At 42.0% G+C, this 21,717-nt stretch overlaps 1 protein-coding gene across 6 annotated transcripts in view; it reads left to right on the top strand.

Annotated features, from left to right (window-relative positions):
- APBA2 (amyloid beta precursor protein binding family A member 2) overlaps nucleotides 1-21,717 on the top strand; it is a 343,044-nt gene that overhangs the window by 139,351 nt on the left and 181,976 nt on the right. For all 6 annotated transcript variants that reach the window (XM_038747002.1, XM_038746997.1, XM_038747001.1 and 3 more), the window contains exon 2: nucleotides 18,581-18,636. The gene's annotated coding sequence lies outside the window, so the exon portion shown is untranslated. The remainder of the gene's footprint in view (nucleotides 1-18,580; nucleotides 18,637-21,717) is intronic.

The raw sequence follows: 21,717 nt of genomic DNA, 5'->3' as shown, positions 1-21,717 counted from the left end.
TTCTAACCCCCAGGGCTTTGCTCCATCTACTAGATCACACTACTTCTCTTCATACTTAATACAGTGCCTGGCACATAGTAGGCGCTTGCCAAATACCATTAAAAAACTGGTAAATTATCAATCAGGCAGATGCGTTGATCCTAGGCAGGTGATGGTAGGTTACACGTTATTTGGTGCTCCTGCATGGTATAATTTCCATTACTATTTCATTGCTTTCATTCTCCGGTCTTAGAGCCCAGCCTCACATCAGAAAGAGTGACAAGCAACCCAAGGCCTCCTGTCAGAGTTGCTTTCTCTGTTAGGGCAGATCAATTGGGAAAGAATAACAGGCTGTGAAAGCTGTCTCCCCCAACCCCCCCATGACAGCAGTAATTCTCCAAAGGTCACTGCCTTCTGGCATCCGGGATTCTGTTCTTTCTTTTGAGTACTGCAGCTACATCACACCAAGCTGCATCCTGCAAAGAGACAACAAGGAAAACGAGGGCCCGGCCTTTGGGAACCATGCTGCTGAGACAATATCTGTCATGAAAGACAGGAGCTACAGTCTTCTAGACTGTAAGCTCATTGTAGTCAAGGAATGTGGCTGTTTATTGTTGTATTATACTCTCCCAAGTGCTTAGTCCGGGGCTCTGCACACAGTAAGCACTCAAATACGATTGAATGAATGAAAGACTTTTGTAAAATCAGTTTCTCTCCAGCCTTTTCTTTCTGATCTCCCATCCTCCTGTCTCTCCCTGCTTCAGTCTATACTTCACTCTGCTGCACGGATTATCTTTCCACAGAAACGCTCTGGGCGTGTCACTCTGCTCCTCAAAAATCTCCAGGGATTGCCCATCAAACTTCACATGAAACAAAAATTTCTCACTATTGGCTTCTAAGCTCTCCATCAACTTGCCTCCTCCTACCTCACCTCCCTTCTCTCCTTCTACAGCCCAGCCCACACCGTCCGCTCCTCTGCTGCTAATCTCCTCATCGTGCCTCATTCTCACCTGTCCCACCATCGACCCCCGGCCCACGTCCTGCCCCTGGCCTGGAATGCCCTCCCTCCACACATCCGCCAAAGTAGCTCTCTTCCTCCTTTCAAAGCCCTACTGAGAGCTCACCTCCTCCAGTAGGCCTTCCCAGACTGAGCCCCCCCTTTTCCTCTCCTCCTCCTCCCCTCTCCATCGCCCCGACTCCCTCCCTCTGCTCTACCTCCTTCCCCACAGGGACTGTGTCCGATCTAATTGCCTTATATCTACCCCAGCGCTTTGTACAGTGCCTGGCACATAGTAAACACCATTAAAAAAAATCAAGAAATACCCCCCAATCCGTAGGAAACTATACCACACTTTTAGCCCCAGGGTTTGTTTTAGAGAGAATCAAATGTAAAAAATCTTTATAGCCATAACTATAAAACTTTGGGCTTGGAGGAAACATTGTCTCAAGTTGCGTACCTTTAATCACCTACTTTTTCCCACTGAGGTCAGTGGTTTGAAAATTAAGGGTAAGTGCCTGTCTTCAGAAGCGTTTTAGATTTAATTCAGCATAAAAGCTTTTTTTTGCAGCCCAGAAATGAGAAACGCACCTGCTGGCTGAATGGGATGCTATTTTCCGTGTTTTATGTGTTTAAGTCTTCCTGAGTCCCATTACTCTCCCGAAACATTAGCTAGTTCCTTTCTTGCCTTCCCTTCCACCTGAAATCGAGGGAACTGTCGCAGTGAGGATGGTCTGCCAAAAGGAAGTTATAAATAATACTCTGGCCTTTTCGTGTGAACTAACCTCGGGTAATGCTAATAACCTGGAACTTGGCCTTCATGCTAAATTGATACCGTGTTATCCAACACCTTTTTAATGCAAAAGTTGTAGCTTTACAGGTCTGAACAACGTGAGGTGAGGAAAAGCAAAACAAAAATCCTGTGGTGATTTTTTTTTTTTCTTTTAAAACAGGCTTAACAGTTGAGGGCCGGGGCATTCTAGTGATTTTCTGATAGGCGAGAAAGAGCCAAATAAAAGAAAAAGCATTAGGAAAGCCTAACAGTTATTAGACCACCATTTTTCCCCTCACTGTTGGCTAGCATTACCTGTGGAGAGCTTTGTTGTAATATTTGCAAAAGGAGGTTAGACAAGATTATTTCTTGACAGTTAGTCAAGATTGTTGACTGTAAAGTTACTGTGGGCAGAGAATGTGTCTACCAGCTCTGTTATATTATACTCCCCCAATCGCTTAGTACAGTGCTCTGTGCACAGTAAGTGCTCAAAAAACATGATTAATAATAATAATAATAAATACCATTGAATGATTTGGCTGGGTTCCAAAAGCCTTTACCTGTTAAATGTCTTGTACAAATTATACAGTATAGGTAACCTGTATGCTGGTCACTCGACAGACTGTGAGCTCTCTGTCAGCAGGGACTGTGCCTGATGATATATTGTACCCTCCCAAATGCTTAGTACAGTGCCTTGCACACTGTAAGAGCTCAATAAATATGATTAGTAATAATACTAAATGCCACTGGTTGATTTATCCAGGTTCCAATAGTCTTCAACTGTTAAATTTCCATTGCTAATAATACTACTACTACTACTAATAATAATGATGGTATTTGTCAAGCGCTTACTATGTCCCAAGCACTGTTCTAAGCACTGGGGTAGATACAAGGTAATCAAGTTGTCCCAGGTAGGGCTCACAATCTTAATCCCCATTTTACAGATGAGGTAACTGAGGCACAGAATAGTTAAGTGGCTTGCCCAAGGTCACACAACATTATTTTATTTGTACATATTTATTCTATTTATTTTATTTGGTTAATATGTTTTGTTCTCTGTCTCCCCCTCCTAGACTGTGAGCCCACTGTTGGGAAGGGACCATCTCTATATGTTGCCAACTTGTACTTCCCAAGCGCTCTGCACACAGTAAGCACTCAATAAATATGATTGAATGAATGAATGAAAGTGGCGGAGTCAATCAAAGTGGCGAAGTCAGGATTAGAACCCGCAACCTCTGACTCCCAAACCCGTGCTTGTTCCATTGAGCCACGCTAATTACTCAGTACAAGCAACCTGGATGCTGGTCACTCCATAGATAGTAGTTGCTTAGAGAATATTATTTTTTTCAGATCACAGTTGTTATTCCTAGCTGCTTATGACCCATAAGATCTCCCTTTTTTAAGTTTTGAAACAATATTCTCTTCCCTTTATGACACTTATGCAGATGCAAATGATACCACATTTATAAAATATGCCTCCCTGGAATTAGGCACAGAATGGGCGTGAATTTCTTTCACTCCAACTTGTAATGAGTCAGTTGAAAGACTCCTGCTATCAACAGGGTTTGAACTGTGTTTTCCAAACGCTGCCCTGGGGTAAATTCTGAATGTTTAATGATCCTGAAAGCATTTGTACTAGTCGACCAAAGTGTTTTAAGTTTTGGCAGGTCTTGAGATATTGAACCTTAAAAGCCCTATGAGTCTCATTTCCATTTCCCTCTCCCAACTCTCATTTTATATCAGCCTGATCTTAGCAACGGTTATCTCACTTAGCACTTGGGTTTCAGCTTGGGTTCTCTGTCCGATCTAATGAACCCTGGCCGTCTTGATCCTTTTTCATGATTTGTCCAGCGTTCATGAATCTTCCTCTTTCAGAGCTCAAATTTCATAGCACTACTCTCACTCATTTTTCAAGTGGTATTTCAACCATTCACTTGTATTTTATGAGCACCTAGGATGTGCAAAGCACTGTACTAAGCGCTTGGGAGAGTACAATAGAACAAATGGACCCATTCCCTGCCCACAGTGAGCTCACAGTCTAGCAGGAGGGACATATTTATTAATTGCTTAACAAGCTAATCAGGCAGGGGACAGTCCACCTCCCACATGACCTTCACAGCCTTTATCCCCATTTTACAGAGGAGGTAACTCATACCCTGAGAAGTTAAATGACTTGCCCAAGGTCATGCAGCAGACAAGTGGAAGAGCTTGGATTAGAACCCACATCCTTCTGACTCCCTGTGCTCTATCCCCTAGGTTATGCTGCTGCTTTTCTCATCTTTTGGCTGCCCATTCATCTCTTTTTAAGGCCAAAGTGTCAGACCCTTTCTTAGCCCATGAAAGGCTCCTTCATCTGGCCCATGGAACAATTTTTTTTTTAAATGGTACTTGTTAAGTGCTTACTAAATTCCAGGCACTGTACTACGTGTTGGGATTCATACAGACTAATCAAGTTGGACCCAGTCCCTGTCCCACATGGGGCTCACACCCTTAATCCCCGTTTTACAGATGAGGTATCAGAGGCACAGAGAAGTGAAGCGACCTGTCCCAAGTCACACAGCAGACAAGTGGTGGAGCCGGGATTAGAAACCTGGTCCTTCTGACTCTCAGGCCTGTTCTCTATCCCAGGTGCTTCTCAAATTTCTAAAGCTTTGCCAAGAATTAATAATAATTATAATAATTATAATAATAATTATAATAATAATAATATTTGTTAAGCGCTTACTATGAGCCCAATCCTGGGAGTCATGATGATAGTTGACTAAGAGCCCAGTCCTGGAAATGTTTCATTTGCATTTTGCAGTGTGCTGTCCTGTGCCTGCCGACTTCCTCATGCGTGATCAGTGGCAGTGATCAGAAGGAAAATGGAGCCATGCTTGCCTCTATCTTGTCTTGTGTTACACTGTAGAGTTATCTCCGACCCATAGCGACATCATGCAGCGTGGCTCAGTGGAAAGAGCACGGGCTTTGGAGTCAGGGGTCATGGGTTCAAATCTCAGCTCCGCCAACTGTCAGCTGTGTGACTCTGGGCAAGTCGCTTCACTTCTCTGTGCCTCAGTTCCCTCATCTGTAAAATGGGGATTAAGACTGTGAGCCCATCGTGGGACAACCTGATCACCTTGTAACCTCCCCAGTGCTTAGAACAGTGCTTTGCACATAGCGCTTAATAAATGCCATTATTATTATTATCTCTCCCAGGGCGCCTTTCTCTCCATCTGCAATTGTTCTAGTAGTGTACCCATAGAGTTTTCTTGGTAAAAATCCAGAAGTGGTTTACCATTATCTCCTTCCACGTGGTAAACTTGAGTTTCCACCCTCGATTCGCTCCCCTGCCACCGCTGCTCAGCATGTGGTGAGTTTTGACTTGTAACAGATTGCCTTCCACTCGCTAGCCACTGGCCAAGCTAGGAATGAGTATGCCTCTTCTTGACCCTCCCTCCCTTAGCCGAGACTGGTAGAGTACTGGAAATTCTCCAGGTGCAACCCTGAGAGGAGTTGCCACTATAATGGGCATCAATTTCTCCAGGCAGGACTGAATTGTGCCCATCATTCTCCATGTGACACTCCATCAGATGGTGTTAAAAGTAGCTGTCGTTTTCATGTATTTGGTCTCCTCCATCCAGTTGTAGTTCTTTAAGGGCAGGGAATGGGTTTTCTTTCTTTCTCTTTAATGCCAGGCAGAGGGTAGGTAAACTGGGCTGTGCTCTGAAGCAGGGGTTGTGTTCTTTCAGAAAACCATGTTGAGGAAAACTGGCGTTGAAGTCCTCACCGGTGTCTGTGTCATGTGCAGCCAAGCATTCCTTCCAACACCACATCGTGCTGAATCCGGATAGGCGCTTGTTGCTGGAAAAATATTCTCAGATTCCCAAACCGTGTTCTAACCTAAATGAGTAGTCAAAATACGTGTTATGACAGAATGGAGTATACATAGGAATGCAAATATAATAATGCAGGAAGCAGTATGGTCTAGTGGATAGAGCACTGGTCTGGGAATCGGAAGACGTGAGTTCTAATCTTGGTTCTGCCACTTGTTTGCTGTGTGACCTTGGGCAACTCACTTTTTACAGATGACGTAAATGAGGTAGAGAAATTAAGACAGTGAGCCCATGTGGGACAAGCACTGTGTCCGACTTGATTAGCTTGGGTCTACCCCAGTGCTTAATACAGTGCCTGGCACAGAATAAACACTTAAATGCCATGAAAATAAATACTGGGCTAAAATATCAATTTTGAACTGTATTAAAAACATTTTGAGATGCCTTGTAGTCCTAGAAGACAGCACTCCTCTACAGGAAGCATTTTTAGTCTTATGTGGATGTTTTTAGGGTGAATGAAAATCATACTATGATTAGAAATCATAGTAAAACATTTAAAGGAGAGCTATGCAATCTAGATTCTTTCATTTCATGATCTTGAATCACATGAATTGTGATTAAGCAAGTTGACAGGATATTTTTGGAAGATAATTATCCTGTAGAAAATTCAACTGGGGTCCTAAATCTACAATAAAGGCAATTCATTGTTTAATGCTAGCCTAATGTAAACAGGGATTATGTTGTGAAGATAAAGCCAACATTATAGGGGTCTCGTAATCTTCCCCAGGAACCCCGAAATTGACTTTTCCAACTGGTTGTTGGCTGTATTTTGGGCTTTCTATTTCCCCATCCTTGCCTTAAAGCTACTACTTCCCCACACAAGAAAATAAGATCATAAAGTGGGAATTTTTTTTCAACCCCCTGCTATGTTTGCCCTTCACAGGGCCAGCCAATATTTTATTATTCCATATTAACAAAAAATTGAAAACAAATTCATCTGGTAGGTGATGTGTGGGTATTTTAATGGAATGAGAATATAAAATTTGTGTTTGGTAGTGGTGATTTTTTGATGAAGATTACTGTCATCATAGCTGTTTTGGCAAGCTTTAATCTCTTCTGAAATAGTTGACAGTGCTTCATCACTAACCAGTTATAATAATTCCAAGAAAATACTGTTGAATAAAATGTGCCCTTATAGCAGAATTTTCAAGCTTGTTTTCTGGTTGATGAGATTATGCACTGGCTAATAATGAACCAACCACATAATCAGCTAATGGGCATATTCCCCCAGCTAAAAGCTCAAATTCATCCTCCCCCTTAAGCTCAAAGCTCAGATTTAATTCCCCAGTAGAATTTTTGCTTAATAGTTTCTCCTGTCTCTTTGAAAAAACAAAAAGAGCCAAAACTCTGATAGCAAATCCATGTGAAATTCCTTGCAATTAAAACTTGGATATTTTCAAAAGCGTATCATTAGTAGATAGACAATCTAAAATGACCTTTCCTAATAAGAATTAAGCAGGCTATATTTTCCTGCCCTAACTTCATTACAACAGAGGGCTATCTAATGATAATCTGGCAAAGCCTTGGGCGAGTCAATATTCTGTGCCTCAGTTCCCAAATCAACAAAATGGGGATTCAATCCCTGTTCTCTCTCCTATGTAGGCTGTGAGCCCCATTTGGGATCTACCTTATTATGTTTTGCAATACAACAATAGACACATTCCCTGCCCACAACAAGCTTACAGTCTAGAGATTGAGCTCGTTGTGGTCAGGGAACATTTCTGTTCATTGTTGTATTGTGGTCTCCCAAGTGTTTTAGTACAGTGCTCTGCATACGTGCTCTGCTCACTGCAAGTGCTCAATAAGTATGATTGAATGAATGAATAAGAGAACCCCTGTGATTGAGGGAGAGCTGTGAATACTATCTGGCCCAGTAGAAACTGAATTTCACCCTTAGAAACTTTACTCAGAGACTCTTGGGTATCAGGGTTCCTGGGGCTGGGGGGGCGTTGGGGGTTGTGGGGAGGAGACGAGCCAGTGACTGAAAATGAGGTGGGTTTGGGGTCTACTGGGGCCACCTGTGAGTATGAGTCCAACGAACGAAGAGAACAGAGGATATCATGAATGAAAAATGTCTTCTCTCTTGCTCACGTGAACCCTCTCTCTCTCTCTTTCCCTCCCTCCCTCTCCCCATACAGATATATATGTAATAATAATAACAATAATAATGGTATTTGCTAAGCACTTACTCCATCCCCCCATCTTACCTCCTTCCCTACCCCACAACACCTGTATATATGTATATATGTTTGTACATATTTATTACTCTATTTTACTTGTACATATCTATTCTATTTATTTTATTTTGTTAGTATGTTTGGTTTTGTTCTCTGTCTCCCCTTTTAGACTGTGAGCCCACTGTTGGGTAGGGACTGTCTCTATATATTGCCAATTTGTACTTCCCAAGCGCTTAGTACAGTGCTCTGCACATAGTAAGCGCTCAATAAATACGATTGATGATGATGATGATGCCAAGCACTTTTCTAAGTGCTGAGGTAGATACAAGGTAATCAGGTTGTCACACGTGAAGCTCACAGTCTTAATCCCCATTTTCCAGATGAGGTAACTGAGGCACAAGGAAGTTAAGTGACTTGCCCAAAGTCACACAGCTGACAAGTGGCAGAGTCGAGATTAGAACTCACAACCTCTGACTCCCAAGTCTGTGCTCTTTCTACGAGGCCTTGCTGCTTCTCAATATATGCTATATTTGCTCAGGATATACTATACTGCACTATACTATAAATACTATGTATATAGTAAAAGCAAATTAAACCAAAGAGGTCTTTGGAAGGCCAAATGACTCGATTTAGGATAGCATATTTTGGTCACATAATCAGAAGGACTAATTCCCTGGAGAAGACACTAATGCTGGGAAAAGTCCAGGGAAAACGTGGCAGAGGCAGACCAGCAGCTAGATGGAGAGAGACCATAACAACGATAACGGAAGAGCCGTTAGATTGCGGATTATGGCAGAGGATGGGACATTCTGGAGAAAGTATTTCCATGGAGTCGATATGAATCGGAAATGACTCGATGGCACTTAATAATAATAAATTCCATTGATTGTATAAATCTATATATTGCATGATGTAAAATGGTGTATACATGGTATAGCGGATAGAGCATGGGCCTGGGATTGAGAAGGTTATGGGTTCTAATCCTTGCTCTGCCGCTTGTCTGCTGAGTGGCCTTGGGCAAGCCACTTCACTTCTCCGGGCCTCAACTTACCTCATTTGTACAATGGGGATGAAGACTGCGAGCCCTGTGCGGGACAGGGACTGTGTCCAACCCGATTTGCTTGAATCCGTCCCAGCTCTTAGTACAGTGCCTGGCACATAGTAAGCACTTAACAAATGCCATAATTATTATTATAATTAGACACACTCCTTGCTCACAACGAGCTTACAGTCTTGATGGGGAGACGTATGTTAATATAAATGAATGAATAAATAAATTGTCAGTTTTGGATTGCAGTGCCCTGGCTCTGCCCTGATTAACCTCCAGGAGCTGAGCAAGAGAATCTCAGCACCAAAACGTCCCCCGCGAGAAGCCGTAAAACGCCGGCTATATATAGTCCTGTGGCATGGCCTAGTGGATAGAGCATGGGCCTGGGATTCAAAAGGTTCTGGTTCCGCCACTTGTCTGCTCTGTGACCTTGGGCAAGTCACTTCACTTCTCTGGGCCTCAGTTTCCTCTTCTGTAAAATGTGGATTGAGACTCTGAGCCCACATGGGACAGGGACTGTGTCCAACCTGATTTGCTTGTATCAACCCCAGTGCTTTAGTGCAGTGCCTGGAACACAGTAAGCGCTTCACAAATACCAGGATTTACAATTATTATTATTGTAACTGGGACAAATCTCCTCTCAAAGGGATGTGCCTCCTCACTAGGGTTTAGGGGCGTGGAATACTTTCCCAAGTGTACCCACCATAGCAGAAAGTGAAAGCATTTAGAATTTGAGGTCAAGGTGGTGACCTTCTAGACTGGTGGTCTTCTAGAAGGTAGTCTTCTAGACTGTGAGCCCATTGTTGGGTAAGTACCGTCTCTATATGTTGCCAACTTGTACTTCCCAAGCGCTTAGTACAGTGCTCTGCACCCGGTAAGCGCTCAATAAATGCAACTGAAGGAATGAATGAATAGCTGTCTAGAATAGAAAAGTAGCTGTAGCTATAGTATTCATCTGGTGCTTATTGTGGGAAGAGCCCTGTACCAAGAATGCCGGCCCAGGAGTCAGAAGACCTGGGTTTTAATCCCAGCTCTGCCCCTTGTCTGCTGTGTGACCTTGGGCAACTCACTTTGCTTCTCTGTGCCTAAATTCCCTCATCTGCAAAATGGGGATGCAATACCAGTTCCTCCTCCCACTTAGAATGTGAGCCCTAGGATGGGACCTGATTTTTTCTTGTAATAATAATAATAATAATAATAGTGGGTTTTTTAAGTGCTTACTATGCACAAAGCACTGTTCTAAGTGCTCGGGGGGGATACAAGTTGATCAGGTTGTCCCATGTGGGGCTCACAGTCTTAATCCCCATTTTACAGATGCGGTAACTGAGGCACAGAGAAGTTAAGTGACTTGCCCCAGATCACACAGCTGACAAGTGGCGGAGCTGGGATTCGAACCCATGACCTCTTCTTACTCCCAAGCCCGCGCTCTTTCCACTGAGCCACGCTGCTTCCCTGCATAGTACAGAGCTTGTCACATCGTAAAGACTTGTTTACTGAGACTGAGCCCCCTCCTTCCTCTTCCCCTCCTCCCCCTCCCCATCCCCCCTGCTTTATCTCCTTCCCTTCCCCACAGCACCTGTATATATGTATATATGTTTGTACATATTTATTACTCTATTTGTACATATTTATTCTATTTATTTTATTTTGTTAATATGTTTTGTTTTGTTCTCTGTCTCCCCCTTCTAGACTGTGAGCCCGCTGTTGGGTAGGGACCGTCTCTATGTGTTGCCAACTTGGACTTCCCAAGCACTTAGTACAGTGCTCTGCACACAGTAAGCGCTCAATAAATATGATTGAATGAATGAACACTTAACAAATGCCATTATTATTATTATGGTCATCATCACTATTATTATAATTGTTTTTTATTATTACTAAGTGCTAGGGAAGAACATACAGTTGGGAATTAGGTACAGTTGATGTCCTTCGAGGGGCTCATTATGTAAGATTATAACGGTAGAGAGAAGACTGGTGTCACACATGAGGAAAGAATTGGGTCTCTTCCCTGCCTTCCATCCCAAACATATTTGCTTCACAGTGCCCATTCTGCTGCCGTGACCAACAGCAGGAAAAACATATTAATCCTTCCTCCCCGCCACCGAACATTTACACCCCACCACCCAAACTCTGAATCTGATGCTTTTAAATAGTCCTGCTATAAATAGTTCTTAGATCTAATATCCTTGTGTTTTATTCAGTCTTTTGGAGGAGAAAATGTTGCAGAAGCGATGAGAAGAGAGATTTACTTGAATAAAGTCATATTTGAAAAGGAAATTCACTTTTCTGCTTCATTTTCCAAATGAGTTTGTTCTCGTACCATGTATGTGCTGAGTAGTTTAAGGGTGAAATAGTTGACGCTTCTAGGATCATGATACTATTCCTTTTCTGACTGCTCCTTTTCTTATTGAAGGCACTGCTGTGCTATTCAGAAATTGATTATAGCCATTCTTGCCTAGTTTTTAATATCATTTGAAAGACTGATTCACAGTATTTTGGAATACATCAAAGCTAGCTTCTGCTGTGTATTTGTTAGCAGGTCATTTTATTCATTCCTTAGGCGGCTACCTTCTTTGAATCTCATGGCAGCCATTCAAACTTAATGGTAATAGACAAAGGCTGGTTGCCTACCTAACTAGGTTAAGTGGTTTCCCAGGAAACTCAATGCAGAGTTTCCAGGTGAGATCAATCAATCAGTCAACGGCATTTATTGAGCATTTACTATATGTGGAGCACTGTACAAAGCACTTGGGTGAGTACATTGCAACAGAATTAGCAGACATATTCCCTGCCCATGACGAGCTTATGGTGAAATGCAATGAGTATGAAGACGTGAAGATGAAAGACAGTGGGTTAGATTCTGGTTTTTGGGATGCCAGGATTATTGGCCTGAAGAATTGAATTTAAATTGTCATGAATTCCAACAGGGGCAGAACTAGAGTAAGATATGAAGCGGCGTGGCTCAGTGGAAAGAGCCCGGGCTTTGGAGTCAGAGGTCTTGGGTTCAAATCCCAGCTCCACCAATTGTCAGCTGTGTGACTTTGGGCAAGTCACTTAACTTCTCTGTGCCTCAGTTACCTCATCTGTAAAATGGGGATTAAGACTGTGAGCCCCCCATGGGACAACCTGATCACCTGGTAATAATAATAATAACAATGATGGCATTTATTAAGCGCTTATTATGTGCAAAGCACGGTTCTAAGCGCTGGGGAGGTTACAAGGTAATCAGGTTGTCCCACGTTGGGCTCACAGTCTTAATCCCCATTTTACAGATGAGGTAACTGAGGCACAGAGAAATTAAGTGACTTGCCCAAAGTCACACAGCTGACAATTGGTGGAGCCGGGGTTTGAACCCATGACCTCTGACTCCAAAGCCCGGGCTCTTTTCCACTGAGCCATGCTGGTAACCTTCCCAGTGCTTAGAACAGTGCTGCACACATAGTAAGTGCTTAATAAATGCCATTGTTATTATTATATGAGAACTCATTTGGGATCTTTCATTTCAGGAGAGAAATCTAGGGGCTTTAGGTTCTGGGAAGTGGCTTTTAGCCTCTCTGGGCACTGCCAGTAGCTGCTCTGCTTTAATTTGCAGAGAAGAATCAGGTGAGAATGTGGCAGTGATGTTAGAAACCATTGTACTTTTCCAAGGGCTTAGGACAGTGTTCTACACACAAGTGCTCAATAAATACCCTTGATTGATTGAAAAAGCATGGGGATGATGCAAAGGAGGAGAAAGTTGGTTGTTCCTTGAATTATAGTACTTGCTTAACAAATACCATGATAATAGTAACAATAATAATTGTTTAAGTGCTTACTATGTGCTAGGCACTATGGTAAGTGATGGGTGGATTCAAGCAAATTTGGTTGGGCACAGTCCCTGTCCCACATAGGACTCAGTCACAATCCCCATTTTACAGATGAGATAACTGAGGCCCAGAGAAATGGATTGTCCAACGTCACACAACAGACAAGTGGTGGAGCTGGGATTTAGAACCCATGACTTTCTCACTCCCAGGCCCAGGCTCTATCCATTAGACCATGCTGCTTCTCTAACATGATAACAAATGGAACAGTTCAGTCACGGCTAGTTCACCCAGCAGGGTTAAAGAACCCAAGGTTGGAGGAAATGACTCTCCTTGAAGTCAGGATCTGAGAGACAAAACTTATTTCTGGAGTTAGCCTTCTGTAAAAGCAAATCTGTCCTAAGTGGGGCATCCCAAAAGTATTTTAAACTCCAGAAATATGTCATATTTTATTTAAGCCAAACATAAAAGACTCACTTGGATCATCTTTCTGCGGCAGCTCTTTAAGTGTATTACGCATTAAAAATGACTTCAGATTTGTTTTTCCTTCCTCTCTATTTCCTTTATCCCTTCCTCAAGGATTTGGATGTAGATTATCCTGTGGAATAATGAAGGGAAACACTCAAAATAGCAAAGCATTTACACCAACCGCTTTCCCCCCAAAAGTATTTTAAACTCCAGAAATATGTCATATTTTATTTAAGCCAAACATAAAAGACTCACTTGGATCATCTTTCTGCGGCAGCTCTTTAAGTGTATTACGCATTAAAAATGACTTCAGATTTGTTTTTCCTTCCTCTGTATTTCCTTTATCCCTTCCTCAAGGATTTGGATGTAGATTATCCTGTGGAATAATGAAGGGAAACACTCAAAATAGCAAAGCATTTACACCAACCGCTTTCCCAACCAAGAGACATCTTTGAGAAGAGGTCGGGCTTGATATAAATTTATCCAAGCTTCCTAATAAAAGAAGCTTAGTTCAAAAGGAAATTGAATGTAGCTTCACCACAGTGTTTTTCCTAAAGACTAGCTGGTGGCATCTGAAAGCATACTCCTATTCTATGGAGAAGCAGTGTAGTCCAGTGGAAAGAACACGGGCCTGGGAATCAGTAGTACCTGGGTTCCAATCCCAGCTCTGCCTCTTGTCTGCTGTGTGACCCCGGGCAAGTCACTTCACTTCTCTGGGCTTCCGTTACCTCATCATCATCATCATCAATCGTATTTATTGAGCGCTTACTGTGTGCAGAGCACTGTACTAAGCGCTTGGGAAGCACAAGTTGACAACATATAGAGACAGTCCCTACCCAACAGTGGGCTCACAGTCTAAAAGGGGGAGACAGAGAAGAAAACCTAGCATACTAATAAAATAAATAGAATAGATATGTACAAGTAAAATAGAGTAAGAAATATGTACAGATGAGGTAACTGAGGCTCAGAGAAGTGACCGGCCCAAGTGATCTCTCAGCAGACAAGTGGCATGAGTCCTTTTAACTCCTACGTCTGGGCTCTTCCCACTAGCCAGGCTGCTTTTCGGTGGAACTTGTTGATTAGTTCAATTATAATCCACACGAAGGCGGATCCCTAGTTCTTTAGGACGCACTTTTTCCAAAAAGGATACAGTGCTCGGCAGTTTTCGCCATAAGATCGTTGTTATCGAACAGCAACAAGCAGATGACAGCGATGTCAAATGGGGATTAAGACTGTGAGTCCAGTGTGGGGCTAGGAGTATGTCCAACCCAATTACCTTGTATCTACCCCAGCATTTAGTACAGTGCCTGGCAGATGGTAAGCACTTAACAAATAGTACGCATTATTATTATTAATATATGAGTGTCAAACCCACCTACTACATGCATGAGATTCTCTTCGGACCGTAAGCTCACTGTAAGCAAGGGACGTGTCTAACAACTGTATATTGTACTCTCCCAACCACTTACACAGTAACTGCTCAATAAATACCAGTGATTGATGGTATATTTGAGATGGATATCTACCTCAATTTGAGATAAAGACTGGTAGGTAACAGATTTTAAAAGCCAAGTGCCTAAAGTAAATGTAAAATACTGATGCATTTACTAATATCATATTGTCACTTAGGAGTTGATTTCAAAACAAAAGATGTGCCTAAGAGACATCAGGCTGCTGAAATATGGTGCTTCAATTAAAATTCGACCCAGTAATACATTTGCTTTTGATGGGTAAATTTAAGGTCCTTGTTCAACCTAGGCCCCAAACATTTACATTGGAAAGATAAACTTTTCAGTTACAACTTGGTTAATTTTGAACCAGTGTGGCATTGTGGTAATTTATTTTGGAGGTCTTTCTTTGTGTTATGGAAACAGGACTGAAAACACCCTTCCCAATTGCCTGAGAGAGATTGTGCCGTAGGCCAGACTATTAATAATATCCAATAACTTCTCTTAACCTCCTGACATCTTGAAGAAATATGATGATGGAGGCAAAGCTGGATTGAAGTTGATTCAACTCTTTTACAAGAAAATTGCGTTTGGAATAAAATGAAGTCTTCAGCGCCATCCCACGAGAAATTTTAATCGAACTTCAAAATCAAATGCCATGATCGCCTTAGGTTATATATAATTGAACATCAATATGTGAAATTTTAAGTGCTCTACTGAAGGTCTTGACTTCTCCTTTGGGATGCTGTATTCATGAAGGAGTTCAAAACATAACTAGGGGCAAGACTGAAAAACAAAACTTACTTTTAGCTGGAATTGTGGCCTTGTGACACTTGTAAGTTTACTACCCCCTTGGGTGTGAGTACCCTGTTGTCAACTCCTCGAGGACAGGGACTGTGTCTTCTGCTTCTAACGAAATCTTCCAAGGAGAAGCAGCAAGGCTTAGTGGATAGAGCACGGGCCTGAGAGTCAGAAGGTCGTGGGTTCAAATCCCGGCTCCGCCACATGTCTAATCTGTGACCTTGAGCAAGTCAGTTCACTTCTCTGAGCCTCAGTTATCTCATCTGTAAAATGGGGATTAAGAGTGTGAGCCCCACGTGGGACAGGGACTGTGCCCAACCTAACTTGAATCTACCCCCAGCACTTAGAACAGTGCCTGGCACATAGTCAGTGCTTAACAAGTACCATAAGTATTATTATTATCATCTAGTATAGTGCTCTGTACACAATTGGTGCTTAATAAATATCAATAATATTTTTATAAGAATTAATAATAATATTAAGCAGCATGGTCTAGTGGATAGAGCACAGGCCTGGAGTCAGGAGGTCATGAGTTCTGATTCCTCGCCACCACACGAGCAAGTCACTTCACTTTTCTGGGCCTCAGTTACCTCATCTGTAAAATGGGGATTAAGACAGTGAGCCCTATGTAGGATAGACACTGTCTGCACCCCGATTATCTTGTATCTACCCCAGTGCTTAGAACAGTGCCTGGCACATAGTAAGCACTTAATACTATAATTATTATAATTGTTATTATTAGAGGCAGAATCTTTCATCAATGTCTGGTTTAAGCGCTTAGTACAGTGCTCAGCACACAGTAAGCGCTCAATAAATACGATTGATGATGATGGTTTAGGGTAGCCACAGATGGGCCTCATGAATTCTGGACAAAGAGATGCATGAGACTGCATGTGTGCCATGCCACGTAAACAGTGCAACCGTTTGATATTCCCCACTCTAATAATAATGACGATGGCATTTATTAAGTGCTTACTATGTGCAAAGCACTGTTCTAAGCTCTGGGGAGGTTCCAAGGTGATCAGGTTTTCCCGTGGGGGGGCTCACGCTACACTGTAAGCTCGTTGTGGGCAAGGAATGTCACTGTTTATTGTTGTATTGTACTTTCCCAAGTGCTTAGTACAGTGCTTTGCACCCAGTAAACACTCAATAAACATGACTGAATGAATGAATGTCCCAGGTACCATAATAAGGAAACAGCATGGCTTAGTAGAGAGAGCCTGGTCCTGGAAATCAGAAACACCTGGATTCTATTCCTGGCTGCATTGCTTGTCCACTATATGACCTGTGGCAAATCACTTCACTTCTCTGGGCCTCTGTTCCCTCATCTGTAAAATGGGGATTAAGACTGAGAGTCCCATGTGGGATGTAGATCATGATCAGCTTGCATCTACCCTGGCGCTTAGAACAGTGCTGGGCACATAGTAAGTGCTTAACAAGTACCATAATAATAAATAATAAGAAGCGAATCCGAGTTTGGCTGACCCTAGTGTGGTTTCCCAGGTGTCTCCCTGATCATCCTATCATCCTGAGGCCCCAAGCCCCCGACCTTCCCCTACACCACCGATGACTCCTGTCTCCTCCCGCCCACCAACCTCACACTCACCCCCGCTCCCAGCCCCACAGCACTTATATCCATATCTCTAATGTATTTATTTATGCTCATGTCTGTCTCCCCCTCTACACCGATCATCGTGGGCAGAGGATGTGTCTGTTATATCGTACTCTCCGAAGTGCATAGTACATTACTTTGTACACAGTAAACACTCAATAAATACACAAGTACTGTGCTAAGCACTTAGGAGAGTGTAGTAGAGTGAGCCTTGATCCCGGCTCTCAGGGTGCTTGGAATTAGCGGCAGAGACAGATGCTGAAATAATTTGCAGATGGGTAAGTGGATGTGGAAATAACAGAAAATTGCTAAGCACTCTTTCCTCCACTTGATGTCCTTGTAAAGTGCACGTTACAAGCCACAAGGAGTGTTCCAGGCATTGAGATTGCTTTAATTACCAAAGTCCACTTGTAAATATATTCTTTTATCCACAGTCATTGTTAGACCTTGTTTGGGAGCTCTGTAGATTGAGGCTACACCAAGGAAACACATTTCACATTTCAAAGAGCAGTGCTAACAAAAGTTTCTGTCTCTGTTTCATTTCCCCAAGAATAATTTTTCTAAATTCTGTGAACTCAAGACTCTTAAACTGGATTGGCAATGGATCTTAAGCGTTCAAAGAACATATTCTCAACTCTTTAAAACAATCAGCTAGGCTATGGGTGTCCTAGTTCTTCCAAAGATGTTATGCAAAAACACTAGCAAACTTTATTCTTGCACTGTACTTCAAAATTCAGAGTTTGAAATCTGAAGGTGCCCAAATGTAAGTTTTATAGGGAGGTGAGATTCGTGAAGGATCATAAAACAGTTTCACTGAATAGAAGATATTCGCCAATTCCTAAGGACACACAGCTCATTGCCCTATTGGCAAATATTCTATTTTTAAAACAGTAGTGTATGCTGATTAGAGAAAACTTTTTCATTGATTAACTGCTAGTAGTTTTAATAATAACTGTGGTATTGGTTAAGCACTTTCTGTGTGCCAATCAGTATGCTAAGCACTGGGAGAGATACAGGATAATCAGGTTGGGCACGGTTCCTCTTCCAAATTCATTCATTCAATCACACTTACTGTGTGCAGAGCACTGTTCTAAGTGCTTGGGAGAGTACAATACAGTAATAAAAAGACATATTCTCTGCCCATAACGAACCAACAGGCCAGCGGGAGAAAGGCATTAATATAAATAAAATACATAAATAAATGGGACTTATGGTCAAAGCAGGAGGGAGAACAGGCGTTTGATTCCCATTTAACAGGTGGGGAAACAGAGGCACAGAGAAGTTGTTACTTGCCCAACGTCACACAGCAAGTGAGTAGCAGAGCCAGAATTAGAACCCAGGTCCTCTGATTCCCATGCTTGAGCTCTTTCCACTAGACCATACTGCTTCTGCAGTAAATCTGGGGTGATTTGGGGGCTTCTGAGCAGATGACGTGTGTAAAGCAAGGATACATATATGTGCATACCCAAGTTTAAAATGAATTATGAACTTTAAATATATGTAATTCCAAGCACTACATTTAAATTTTGAATAATAAAAGTAACTTATCTGAATTCATTTGTGCCTCAATTTTTAAAATCCTTCATTTTTTTTTTTTTAGGACGATTAATCTCCAGAAGATTTTTTCCAGGCCATCACTAAACCACTGAATTATAGGTAAGAAAAAAAAGATGTCTTTCATACCATGGTTTTTCTTTAAAATTAATGTTCAACAATGTTTACTATCTCAAGAGAGTAGAGAATTTTTTTATGCTACTTATTAAGCACTTACTATGTTCTAGGCACTGTTCCAAGCACTGGGTTGATACAAAGTCATTAGGTTGGACACAGTCCATGTCGCACATGGGGCTCACAGTCCTAATCCCCATTTTACAGATGAGGTAACTGAGGCAAAGAGAAGTGAAGTGAGACTGTGAGCCCGTTGTTGGGTAGGGACTGTCTCTATATGTTGCCAACTTGTACTTCCCAAGCGCTTAGTACAGTGCTCTGCACACAGTAAGCGCTCAATAAATATGATTGAATGAATGATCTTGCCCAAGGTCACACAGCAGAGAAATGGCAAAACTGGGATTAGAACCCAGGTCCTTCTGATTCCCAGGCCCATGCTGTATCCACTAGGCCACACTGCTTCTCGGAATTGTCCAGACCATACCAGTTGTCAAAATTGTCTGGTCTTGGAGAGTCAAGTCTAGTAAATTTACCGTGTTCTGTCATTGCTTTAGTTTGGGGAAACCTCAATGGACAGTGATGAGACTTAAGAAACTTTTATAAAAGGGCTTTGAGAGTCTTTTTCCACAGGGTCCCACTTTCTAAGAGGGAGAGAGGACAGGTATTGAATCATTTTACAGATGAGGAAACTGTGGCACAGAGAAGTTAAGTAATAATCATAGTAATGATGGTGTTTGTTAAGCCCTTACTATGTGCCAAGCACTGTTCTAAGCGCTGAAGTTCTAATTGTTCTCGCCAATGTTACAGAGAAGGATTTCTCTGTCTCAGCCCTCCATTCCCCTCCCCACCCTCTCCTCTGTTTGCTTGTGGATCAATCAATCAATAAATAAATCGTATTTATTGACTGCTTACTGTGTGCAGAGCACTGTATTAAGCACTTGGGAAGTACAAGTTGGCAACATATAGAGACAGTCCCTACCCAACAGAGGGCTCACAGTCTAGAAGGGGGAGACAGAGAAGAAAACCAAACACATTAACAAAATAAAATAAATAGAATAGATATGTACAAGTAAAATAAATAAATAAATAGAGTAATAAATATGTACAAACATATATACATATATACAGGTGCTGTGGGGAAGGGAAGGAGGTAAGGCAGGGGGGATGAGGAGGGGGAGAGGATCAGATCCATACCACTTAAGCCCTTGATACTCAAAGACTGTGAGACCATTTCTAGACTGTGAGCCTGTTGTTGGGTAGGGACCGTCTCTATATGTTGCCAACTTGTACTTCCCAAGCACTTAGTACAGTGTTCTGCACACAGTAAGCGCTCAGTAAATACGATTGAATGAATGAATGAAGCCATACTCAACCCTGTAGCAATTATATTCTGCCATATTCCCCCATCTGTAATTGATTTTAATATCTGTCTCCCCCTGTAGACTGCAAGCTCCTTGTGGGCAGGGATCATATATGTACCATCTGTGTTAATTTGTACTTTCCTGACTCTGTCACTTGTCAGCTGTGTGACTTTGGGCAAGTCACTTAACTTCTCTGTGCCTCAGTTACCTCATCTGTAAAATGGGGATCAAGACTGTGAGCCCCAAGTGAGACAACCTAATAACCTTGTATCTATCCCAGCGCTTAGAACAGGGCTTGGCACATAGTAAGCACTTAACAAATACCAACATTATTATTATTATTATTCCCAAGTGCTTAACACAGTGCTGTGCGCACAGTAAGTGCTCAATAAATAACATCTGTCTGCATGTTTTGTTGTCTGTCTCCCCCCTCTAGACTGTGCCCGTTGTTGGGTAGGGACCATCTCTATATGTTGCCGACTTGTACTTCCCAAGCGCTTAGTACAGTGCTCTGCACACAGTAAGCACTCAATAAATCCGATTGAATGAGCATTGAGAGCGGTTGAAACAAACTGATGACATACACTACCACCTTGGAATCAATCATGGTATAGTGAATAGAGCATGGGCTTGGGAGTCAGAAGGTAATGGGTTCTAATCCCAGCTCTGCCAAGTGTCATGTGACCTTGGGCAAGTCGCCCATGTGACCTTGGGCATTTCTCTGTGCCTCAGTTACCTCATCTGTAAAAAATGGGGATTAAGAGTGTGAGCCCAATGTGGGACAGGGATGTGTCCAACCTGATTAATTTGTACTACTTCAACACTTAGAATTTCTAGACTGTGAGCCCGTTGTTGGGTAGGGACCGTCTCTATATGTTGCCAACTTGTACTTCCCAAGCACTTAGTACAGTGCTCTGCACACAGTAAGTGCTCAATAAATACGATTGAATGAATGAACTTAGAACAGTGCTTGGCACGTAGTAAATGCTTAACAAGTACTACTACTATTATTATTATTATTATTATTATTATTATTATTATTATTATTATTATTATTATCATCAACAATGGTTTCTGAGTGCTTACCTTTTGCAAAGCACCATACTAAGTGCTTGGGAAAATATAATACATCAGTCTTGATAGACATGTTCCCTACCCACAAAGAGTTTAGAACATAAATATTTCACCCCCTTCTAGACTGTGAGCCCAGTTGGGTAGGGACCGTCTCTATATGTTGCCAACTTGTACTTCCCAAGCGCTTAGTACAGTGCTCTGCACACAGTAAGCCATCAATAAATACGATTGAATGAATGAATGAATTCCTATCTTCAGTACTTACACCCTATACTTTTTTTTTTGTATTTGTATACTTGTATATTAACTTATTCAACTATTTCACTCTGGCACATGTGTACTGCATCCTTTGTTATCCTTATTCTTCTTCCTTTCCTGCTTACTTGTAAATAATTTAAACTGTCTGTTCATCCCATTAGATTGTGAACTCCCAGAGAGCAATGAGTGTGTGACTTATTTTTCCTGAGTTCTCCCAGGTGCTAGGAACAGTGTTCTTCTCTTAGTGGGTGCTCAACATTGATAATAAGTACCTTGGGAAATTTATCAATGCCAAGTTGGCTAAGGAGATAGCCTGACTAGCGTATCTAATGTTTCATTGTACCTCAATCCCATCTTTCTCACTTCCAACCCCTTG

This window comes from Tachyglossus aculeatus, chromosome 5 (genome assembly GCF_015852505.1).
Source record: "Tachyglossus aculeatus isolate mTacAcu1 chromosome 5, mTacAcu1.pri, whole genome shotgun sequence".
Taxonomy (NCBI): Eukaryota; Metazoa; Chordata; class Mammalia; order Monotremata; family Tachyglossidae; genus Tachyglossus; species Tachyglossus aculeatus.
The sequence above is the reverse complement of the archived record's forward strand: the minus strand, read 5'-3'. Positions and strand labels throughout refer to the sequence as shown.